At 50.3% G+C, this 10,871-nt stretch overlaps 1 non-coding gene across 1 annotated transcript; it reads left to right on the top strand.

The window, feature by feature from the left end:
• The first annotated feature begins 6,208 nt into the window (after positions 1–6,208).
• Positions 6,209–6,284, top strand: TRNAA-GGC (transfer RNA alanine (anticodon GGC)). The gene has a single exon. It is a non-coding gene; the product is annotated as a tRNA-Ala (tRNA).
• Positions 6,285–10,871: the final 4,587 nt, after the last annotated feature.

Genomic DNA, 10,871 nt, shown 5'->3' with positions numbered 1-10,871 from the left:
ATGCGGGAACTGAGTAACAGTGTCCCCTGTGCGAGGAGGTGCGTGAACTGAGTCATGGTGTCGACCGTGCGAGGAGGTGCGTGAACTGAGTCACGGTGTCGACCGTGTGAGGAGGTGCGTGAACTGAGTAACAGTGTCCCCTGTGCGAGGAGGTGCGGGAACTGAGTCACGGTGTCCCCTGTGCGAGGAGGTGCGGGAACTGAGTCACAGTCAACTGTGCGAGGAGGTGCGGGAACTGAGTAACAGTGTCCCCTGTGCGAGGAGGTGCGGGAACTGAGTCACGGTGTCGACCGTGCGAGGAGGTGCGGGAACTGAGTCACAGAGTCAACTGTGCGAGGAGGTGCGGGAACTGAGTAACAGTGTCCCCTGTGCGAGGAGGTGCGTGAACTGAGTCACGGTGTCGACCGTGCGAGGAGGTGCATGAACTGAGTCACGGTGTCGACTGTGCGAGGAGGTGCGTGAACTGAGTCACGGTGTCCCCTGTGCGAGGAGATGCGGGAACTGAGTCACGGTGTCCCCTGTGCGAGGAGATGCGTGAACTGAGTCACGGTGTCGATCGTGCGAGGAGATGCGTGAACTGAGTCACGGTGTCCCCTGTGCGAGGAGATGCGGGAACTGAGTCACGGTGTCCCCTGTGCGAGGAGATGCGGGAACTGAGTCACGGTGTCCCCTGTGCGAGGAGATGCGGGAACTGAGTAACAGTGTCCCCTGTGCGAGGAGATGCGTGAACTGAGTCACGGTGTCGATCGTGCGAGGAGATGCGGGAACTGAGTAACAGTGTCCCCTGTGCGAGGAGGTGCGTGAACTGAGTCACGGTGTCGATCGTGCGAGGAGATGCGGGAACTGAGTAACAGTGTCCCCTGTGCGAGGAGGTGTGTGAACTGAGTCACGGTGTCGACCGTGCGAAGAGGTGCGTGAACTGAGTCACGGTGTCGACCGTGCGAGGAGGTGCGTGAACTGAGTCATGGTGTCGACTGTGCGAGGAGGTGCGGGAACTGAGTCACAGTGTCGACCGTGCGAGGAGATGCGGGAACTGAGTCACGGTGTCCCCTGTGCGAGGAGGTGCGGGAACTGAGTCACGGTGTCCCCTGTGCGAGGAGATGCGGGAACTGAGTCACGGTGTCGATCGTGCGAGGAGGTGCGGGAACTGAGTAACAGTGTCCCCTGTGCGAGGAGATGCGCGAACTGAGTCACGGTGTCGACTGTGCGAGGAGATGCGGGAACTGAGTCACGGTGTCGATCGTGCGAGGAGATGCGTGAACTGAGTCACGGTGTCGATCGTGCGAGGAGATGTGGGAACTGAGTAACAGTGTCCCCTGTGCGAGGAGATGCGTGAACTGAGTCACGGTGTCGATCGTGCGAGGAGATGCGGGAACTGAGTAACAGTGTCCCCTGTGCGAGGAGGTGTGTGAACTGAGTCACGGTGTCGACCGTGCAAGGAGGTGCGTGAACTGAGTCATGGTGTCGACCATGCGAGGAGATGCGGGAACTGAGTCACAGTGTCCCCTGTGCGAGGAGATGCGCGAACTGAGTCACGGTGTCCCCTGTGCGAGGAGGTGCGTGAACTGAGTCACGGTGTCCCCTGTGCGAGGAGGTGCGTGAACTGAGTCACGGTGTCGACCGTGCGAGGAGATGCGCGAACTGAGTCACGGTGTCGATCGTGCGAGGAGATGCGGGAACTGAGTAACAGTGTCCCCTGTGCGAGGAGATGCGTGAACTGAGTCACGGTGTCGATCGTGCGAGGAGATGCGGGAACTGAGTAACAGTGTCCCCTGTGCGAGGAGGTGCGTGAACTGAGTCATGGTGTCGACCGTGCGAGGAGGTGCGTGAACTGAGTCACGGTGTCCCCTGTGCGAGGAGGTGCGTGAACTGAGTCACGGTGTCGACCGTGCGAGGAGATGCGCGAACTGAGTCACGGTGTCGATCGTGCGAGGAGATGCGGGAACTGAGTAACAGTGTCCCCTGTGCGAGGAGATGCGTGAACTGAGTCACGGTGTCGATCGTGCGAGGAGATGCGGGAACTGAGTAACAGTGTCCCCTGTGCGAGGAGGTGCGGGAACTGAGTCACGGTGTCGACCGTGCGAGGAGGTGCGGGAACTGAGTCACAGAGTCAACTGTGCGAGGAGGTGCGGGAACTGAGTAACAGTGTCCCCTGTGCGAGGAGGTGCGTGAACTGAGTCACGGTGTCGACCGTGCGAGGAGGTGCGTGAACTGAGTCACGGTGTCCCCTGTGCGAGGAGATGCGTGAACTGAGTCACGGTGTCGATCGTGCGAGGAGATGCGGGAACTGAGTCACGGTGTCGACTGTGCGAGGAGATGAGGGAACTGAGTCACGGTGTCCCCTGTGCGAGGAGGTGCGGGAACTGAGTCACGGTGTCCCCTGTGCGAGGAGGTGCGTGAACTGAGTCACGGTGTCCCCTGTGCGAGGAGGTGCGGGAACTGAGTCACGGTGTCCCCTGTGCGAGGAGGTGCGTGAACTGAGTCACGGTGTCCCCTGTGCGAGGAGATGCGGGAACTGAGTCACGGTGTCGACTGTGCGAGGAGATGCGGGAACTGAGTAACAGTGTCCCCTGTGCGAGGAGATGCGTGAACTGAGTCACGGTGTCGATCGTGCGAGGAGATGCGGGAACTGAGTAACAGTGTCCCCTGTGCGAGGAGGTGCGTGAACTGAGTCACGGTGTCGATCGTGCGAGGAGATGCGGGAACTGAGTAACAGTGTCCCCTGTGCGAGGAGGTGCGTGAACTGAGTCACGGTGTCGACCGTGCGAGGAGATGCGTGAACTGAGTCACAGTGTCGACCGTGCGAGGAGGTGCGTGAACTGAGTCACGGTGTCGACCGTGCGAGGAGGTGCGTGAACTGAGTCATGGTGTCGACTGTGCGAGGAGGTGCGTGAACTGAGTCACGGAGTCGACCGTGCGAGGAGGTGCGTGAACTGAGTCATGGTGTCGACTGTGCGAGGAGGTGCGGGAACTGAGTCACGGTGTCGACCGTGCGAGGAGATGCGGGAACTGAGTCACGGTGTCCCCTGTGCGAGGAGGTGCGGGAACTGAGTCACGGTGTCCCCTGTGCGAGGAGATGCGGGAACTGAGTCACGGTGTCGACCGTGCGAGGAGATGCGGGAACTGAGTCACGGTGTCGATCGTGCGAGGAGGTGCGGGAACTGAGTAACAGTGTCCCCTGTGCGAGGAGATGCGCGAACTGAGTCACGGTGTCGACTGTGCGAGGAGATGCGGGAACTGAGTCACGGTGTCGATCGTGCGAGGAGATGCGTGAACTGAGTCACGGTGTCGATCGTGCGAGGAGATGCGGGAACTGAGTAACAGTGTCCCCTGTGCGAGGAGATGCGTGAACTGAGTCACGGTGTCGATCGTGCGAGGAGATGCGGGAACTGAGTAACAGTGTCCCCTGTGCGAGGAGGTGTGTGAACTGAGTCACGGTGTCGACCGTGCGAGGAGGTGCGTGAACTGAGTCATGGTGTCGACCATGCGAGGAGATGCGGGAACTGAGTCACAGTGTCCCCTGTGCGAGGAGATGCGCGAACTGAGTCACGGTGTCCCCTGTGCGAGGAGGTGCGTGAACTGAGTCACGGTGTCGACCGTGCGAGGAGGTGCGGGAACTGAGTCACGGTGTCAGCTGTGCGAGGAGATGCAGACAGACACGATCCATGGCGTTGATCTATTTCCAGTAGCGATTATGGAAGGTCCCCCCAAGGGCCATGACCAGTTCACCACTGAGACAGAATGGTGTTCCCCATTATCCTATTCCCCATTTTCTGAGTCAACCCGGTCCTCACCGAGATGGCTCCGGGGCTAATTCCCCAAATTCTCTTTTTCTATATTGGGTCTCCAATGTGTCCACAGGCACAAATGGTTCTACTGCTTTGATGGAATTGCCCCCTGGGTCAGCCTAACACCTGTCAATTCCATCGCAGAATTTTTGACATTTTTGACGGAATCGACCAGGTGTGAAGGCTAAAACCCCCACTGGTCAATTTCATCAGAAATTGTCAAACCAGTTTTCATGAGTGAACAAAGTCGGAGTCCACACCTGTGCTAGTATTCCTCTATGTACCTTGTCAGCATGCATATTTTCTCATTTAAAAACAAAGAAACAAATGGCAGGAACACCACGATTGTACATATATTCATATATGCATGTATGTATGAGGAGCTCAGCCTGTGAACAGTTTTTGCATTTATAATTTACAAATGGTACAACATATAGTATCCATCCATACAGCTGTAGTTCCAACTAAAATAATTGACTCACTTATCCACTTATTCCACTAACAATTTTCTTTATTTCTGGCCCTGTTACAGCAGAGAGTGTGACAAAGCAGGATAATTATGGCTTGACAGGCCAGGTGAATGCTTCAGGGAGTAGCTTTTGAAGAAAACTTTTCATTTTTTGCCCCTTGAGACTCACCGAGTTCAGAAGTGACTTATTAGGAGTGCTGGTCCTTGCCTATCCCCACCCTTTACCTCCCACAGGAATTTAAGTACCACGAGACCAGCAATTTTTGTCTGTTTTATTTCCTGATGATTTCCAAATGCCTAGAACTAACTGTACCTAGTATATTATTACATCTAGAACCCTGGCCATGGCGCGTGGAGATTTGGGGACCAGCGATGTCCATGGTTATGGGTTAGGTCAAAGAAGTCCATTCAGGGACTTCTCCTTCCTCTCAATGATTTCAGCACTTTCCACTTACTTCACTTGAATTATTTAGGGCACTCTTTACATTTTACCTTTTTTCCCTAGGCTGTGAATTCCCATAATATCGATAATGTCCTTGTATAGTCCAGGACCTTACACATGGCGGACAAGGAGAAACGTGTATGGGCTGAGAACATAGTCACCTCTGAGTGAAACAGCAGGATTCACTACGAATGATCACTGCTCATTCGGAAATTCCATGAACTTTAATAAAAAAAACACACAGTCTCAGGCGGTTCAGTTTTGACGGGTGGGAAGGGGAAGGGGATGTGAGGTTCAAATGACTAACTAGCATGGGACAAAGCTTATAATTCATTGGTGGACTTGATCAGAGCTGGAGTTTCCATTTTTTTACTGACATGAAGGCAAAATGTTTTTTTAAAACATATATTATTGTAGCCACATACACCTCAAATAAAAGCCAAGTTGTTGTGGCACAGGCAGTGTCTCTGACAAAGGCTGCAACTGAGGGACTGTGTTTGCAAAACCAACTAGTTGTCACAAAATACCTCCATCTCTTCTATTTATTTTATTTAGTTTATTGATTTGCGAAACAGAGACAGAGATGTGTTGTTCCACTTATTCATGCACTCATTGGTTGATTCTTTTTTTTTTTTTTTTTTTTTGTATTTTTCTGAAGCTGGAAATGGGGAGAGACAGTCAGACAGACTCCCGCATGCGCCCGACCGGGATCCACCCAGTACGCCCACCAGGGGCGACGCTCTGCCCACCAGGGGGCGATGCTCTGCCTATTTGGGGTGTCGCTCTGCCGCGACCAGAGCCTCTCTAGCACCTGGGGCAGAGGCCAAGGAGCCATCCCCAGCGCCCGGGCCATCTTTGCTCCAATGGAGCCTTGGCTGTGGGAGGGGAAGAGAGAGACAGAGAGGAAGGAGAGGGGGAGGGGTGTAGAAGCAGATGGGCGCTTCTCCTGTGTGCCCTGGACGGGAATCGAACCCAGGACTTCTGCACGCCAGGCTGACGCTCTACCACTGTGCCAACCAGCCAGGGCCATCATTGGTTGATTCTTTGTGCCCTGATGGGATCAAACCCTTAGCCTATCGGGACGACGCTCTAACCAACTGAGCTGCCAAGCCAGGGCTACTTCCATCTCTTTTGGAGGATGACTATTTCCCCCCCTTTTCCCTCTCTCCTACCTATCATTCTATGGGTCCCCAAGCGGGGGACAGAGTTAGACATTTCTCATGCGCTGGATACCCATCCGTTCTTGACTTGTCACCAGACCAGCTACATCTGTTTTGTCACCTGTATTTTCCTTGAAAAGTAAAATTCTTCTGAAGAGCTAAATGATGTTATGAGTGACACTTAGACTGAACAGCCATTTACAAGCCAGGGAGACTGTCCTCCGTAGGTGACACATGACCATCATCTCCAGCCCTGAGAAGGTCTCCAGCCACCGTAGCTCCCCGTTCCCAGTGTCTGCCCCAGTCCGGAGTTGTCACCTTGTGTGGTTTGTTCTAAGAAGCCTTTGGGGCCCTGGCCGGTTGGCTCAGTGGTAGAGCGTCGGCCTGGCATGCGGAAGTCCCGGGTTCGATTCCCGGCCAGGGCACACAGGAGAGGCACCCATCTGCTTCTCCACCCCTCCCCCTCTTCTTCCTCTCGGTCTCTCTCTTCCCCTCCTGCAGCCGAGGCTCCATTGGAGCAAAAGATGGCCCGGGCGCTGGGGATGGCTCCGTGGCCTCTGCCTCAGGCGCTAGAGTGGCTCTGGTTGCGACAGAGCGACGCCCCGGATGGGCAGAGCATTGCCCTGTGATGGGCGTGCAGGGTGGATCCTGGTCGGGCGCATGCGGGAGTCTGTCTGACTGCCTCCCCGTTTCCAGCTTCAGAAAAATACAAAAAAAAAAAAAAAAAAAAAAAAAAAAGAAGCCTTTGTTCCTCAAGTCACCTAAAATGATTAGACTCACAAGAGTACTGTGATTAGAAAACAGTGATTCCTTTCAATACCCAGAGCTCTTGATCTGGATTAATATATGACAATAAACATTAATTTTAAGTATATTACCTGCTAGACATTATGCTAAACATTACCTCAATGCAGTCCTTCCAATAAGCCCATTGAAGGTGGTTTTTATCTCATTCCTCCATTCCCTCCGCCATGCTAGGCCACCAGCACAACCCACCACCATAACCAGGATCGCAATGGTATGAAGTCCCCGGACTTGGGTTATGGTCAGTGCTAAAAGTCAACCATCAGGAAAAACCCAGGGCCATTTTTTCCAAGACAAAGCCACTTTAAAAACAATAAAAAAAAAAAAAATAGGTAGCCTGACCTGTGGTGGTGCAATGGATAAAGCGTCGACCTGGAATGCTGAGGTCGCCGGTTCAAAACCCTGGGATTACCTGGTCAAGGCACATATGGGAGTTGATGCTTCCTGCTCCTCCCCTTTTCTCTCTCTCTCTCTCCTCCTCCTCCTCCTTCTCTCCTCTCTAAAATGAATAAATAAAGTCTTAAAAAAAAAAAAAAAGAAGCCTCAAAAAAAAAAATAGAGCTTGCCGTTGAGTTCTAGAAGTATGGAATGAGGCATGGAACTATGTATCAACTTAGAGTTAAAAACTGGAATCTTGTCTCTGCCAAAGACTGTTAAGGAAGCCAGTGACTCACCCTCCTTTGGATGGGTATCTTTTTTTAAAAAGGAGTGTTTTTATATCAACTTATATTTTGGAAAGATCAGTAAAAGAACAGTTGATACTGGACGATCGTGCTGTCTTGTTAATGCCGCCGCTCCCCTCTCGGGCTAGCCTCACAGATCTTCGCGTGAAAAGTTGTAAAAGTGGTTGTGAGAAGTCAGTCCACAGTAGTGACTGCCGATTGTCATGTTGCGTGATGTCATTCGTGCTCCGTCCTGTTATGGTCATGGACACTTGAATAAAGCCACTGTGTGGGACTGTGACCCTCATCGGGGCTGAGAAATTTTACTCCCTCCGTGTTACTGGTTCTGAACCCTCAGAAAGTGCAAAAGTAAATACAGAAACTGATCGAAGTAGAAGGATTGCTTCTTTACTCAATTCAAAGATGATCGTAATTGTTTTATTGTGTGACTCCGTAAGTTAAAATGCCCAAAGAGACTTTACAATCTTTTTCAGAACCAAACAGTTCACAAAACAGCATCTCTCTTTTGACATCTGGTTCAACAAGACTTTGGTTAACAAAATGAAACAAAACAAAAGCAAAACTTTATTTAAAAGCTAAAAATCATATAGAGTTCAGGGCTTCCAAATTTCAGATGGTTTACATTTTAGACGCAATGATTTTATTTTATTTTTTCTCTTGCTCCATTGATATATATTGCATGCGCGGGGGGGGGGGGGGAGACAAATAAATTAACATACAAAAAATGGAATGGAAACTGTCATGTTTTTTTTAATTAAAAAGTTTAAATTAAAAAATAATATATATGTATTGTTATATATATTATTATATATATAATATATAATAAAGTGGAAGCAGGCTGGCCAAGGCAGCCGGTGCAGAGCAGGGACTCAGTTCAGGCTCCCCTGACCTGGGGCTCCTGCATCCTCTGTCTCTTGAAAATGTCTTGTCCGCCTTCAGTGGGTCGTTTTGCTTTGAAGACTGATGCTTGGGAGAGCAATCTAGAATGCCTCCTGCTATCTGCTTTTCTCCCTGCACAAGACAAGACCACCCAGACTCTGGCTTGGAGAAATATTACACCAGCTCCTGGGTCCAGAGCTGACACCAGCCAGGCTGCTCAGCGGGGCTGACACGGGCTCCCCCCCATTTCCCCCCATCCCCCGGCAAGGACAGTGGAGACGATCAGCTTTGACGGAGTCCACCAGATTATTGAGAATGTCACATCATGCCAGACCCATCTCTCTGTCCCCTTCCGCAAGGCAGGTCTTTAACAACTCGTGTCAGTAAAGTGTTTCTCCTGTAAGTGCTCCTTATTACCCTTATGTTATCCCCAAAGTTCTGGTGCCGACTATATAAGTTCCTGTGAGCCTTGTATTATCTAGTGAAAACCCCCTGTCTCCGTGGCCTCAGACGAGGCTCCTGTAAGACAGCTGATACTTATTTCTGATACAGAAACTTCCACAGAGCGTCACCAGGGTGGGAACTGGTCACGGTGAGCTTTCTGCGCCACCTCACCCCTCTCGTGTCACCCTGCCTGCCACCTCCCCAAGACTTTCTCTCTTCCACCACCCCTCTCTTTACCTGGACTAGCAAGGAAACTGCAGACACCAACCCAGATGGCTTTTAGTCGCAGGACTGTGTCCCTCTGTCCTCCCTGCTAGTGACTCTCCCCTCCCCCGTGGTGACATGATGGTGGGACAGAAACGCAGCCCGATGAGAAGCGGTGGTCTGGGGAACCCTCTTTGAGAAGGTGACTTCCAAGTTGGGTCCTGACAGATGAGAAGGATTCAGCCATGTTGAGATTTGGGCTAACATTCAGGCTAAGACTGGATGCAAGTAATTCTCACTAGTGGTATTGAAGGGAGCCCACACCTGTGCTAAAAATATTGGAAATGGACGTGTTATGCTTAGTTGCATCCACGAGACTGATACGCCATGATAATAAAAATGTAGATCGCTTCCACCCAACCTCCTGGATATCGTCCTCGTGAGAACTCATTCACGGTGCAACGGAAACTTTGAAACCTGCCCCTGAAGAGTTGGGCTTTCGAAGGCAGGCGCGAACTAAGTCACAGTGTCGGCTGTGCAAGGAGGTGTGTGAACTAAGTCACAGTGTCGACTGTGCGAGGAGATACGTGAACTGAGTCACAGTGTCAACTGTGCGAGGAGATGCGTGAACTAAGTCACAGTGTCTAAGAGCCTAAGTTACATGCACATACAAACACAATATATATATATATATATATATATATATATATATATATATATATAGTATTTATAAGAGTCATAATCCTTAGACCTATGGAAATAATAAGTTATAGTCTTCTGACTTTGCAATGTAGCTTATTGAATCCCAGGGTACCACTGATTGATGAAGATCATTATTTCATTTTTATTCCCATTGATTTCAGAGAGAGAAAGAGAGAGAGAGAGAGAGAGAGAAAGGGAGGGAGAGAGAGGGGCATCAACTCATTGTCTTACATAGTTGCTGCATTAGTTGTGCACTCATTGATTACTTCTGGTATATGCCCCGACCTGGAATCAAACCCGTGACTCTAGCATACCCGGACAACACTGAATCCACTAAGCCACCCGGTCAGGGCCATTATTTCCTCCCCCCCCCCCCAATGATGAGACTAACCTGAACACAAAAGTTAAGTTTATACAATTAATGAGTGACAGAACCGAGTCTCAAATCCACACCTGCTCCTGCCCTACTTCTGTAAAAATTACGAGAAAAAAAATATCATATATTTTTTTTAAGATGCAGCAGTTTTGTGATTGTTTTAAAGATAAAGAAATAAAGTAGCACAACTGACTGCGAATTACCAAGTGGATTTCTAGGTGAATCAAGGATCCGTGCGTTTGCAGTGACTTTAATTATTCTCTTGATCACGAACATTGTAATACGGAAGTGTGATTCCCTGTAGTATTAACTTTCTCCTCCATGCTTATAGAAAGCGGACTCCTTGGTACGGATGCCTTGGCGCGTGGGAAAATTGACACGGGCAGATGAAAAATTAGGGACTAACACCTTCAGGGATGACCTTTTGGAAATATCTACAGCAGCAATAAAAACAATGGCAAACAGGAAATTCCCACCCTGATCGTGATAGCAAGAAATGAAGAGAGCCCTAGCTGGGTAGCTCAGTTGGTTAGCGGGTCATCTGATATACCAAGGTTGCCAGTTTGATTCCTAGTCAGGAAATATACAAGAATCAACCAATGAGTGCATAAATAAGAGGAACAACAAATTGATGTCTGTCTCTCTCCCTTCCTCTCTCTCTGAAATCAATAAAGAAAAATGTAAAAAGAATGAAGAGAGCAATGGAAGAAGTCTCATGGGATATCCGATAAAGCAACACCCCAGATGGGCAGAGCATCACCCCCTGGTGGGCATGTCGGGTGGATCCCAGTCGGGCGCATGCGGGAGTCTGTCTGCCTCCCCGTTTCCAGCTTCGGAAAAATACAAAAAAAAAAAAAAAAAAATGCCTAAAATACATTTCATTACACTGGGAAGGAGTGACTACTACAGAGACTACAGTA

This window comes from Saccopteryx bilineata, chromosome 7, assembly GCF_036850765.1.
Source record: "Saccopteryx bilineata isolate mSacBil1 chromosome 7, mSacBil1_pri_phased_curated, whole genome shotgun sequence".
Classification (NCBI taxonomy): Eukaryota; Metazoa; Chordata; class Mammalia; order Chiroptera; family Emballonuridae; genus Saccopteryx; species Saccopteryx bilineata.
The sequence above is the reverse complement of the archived record's forward strand: the minus strand, read 5'-3'. Positions and strand labels throughout refer to the sequence as shown.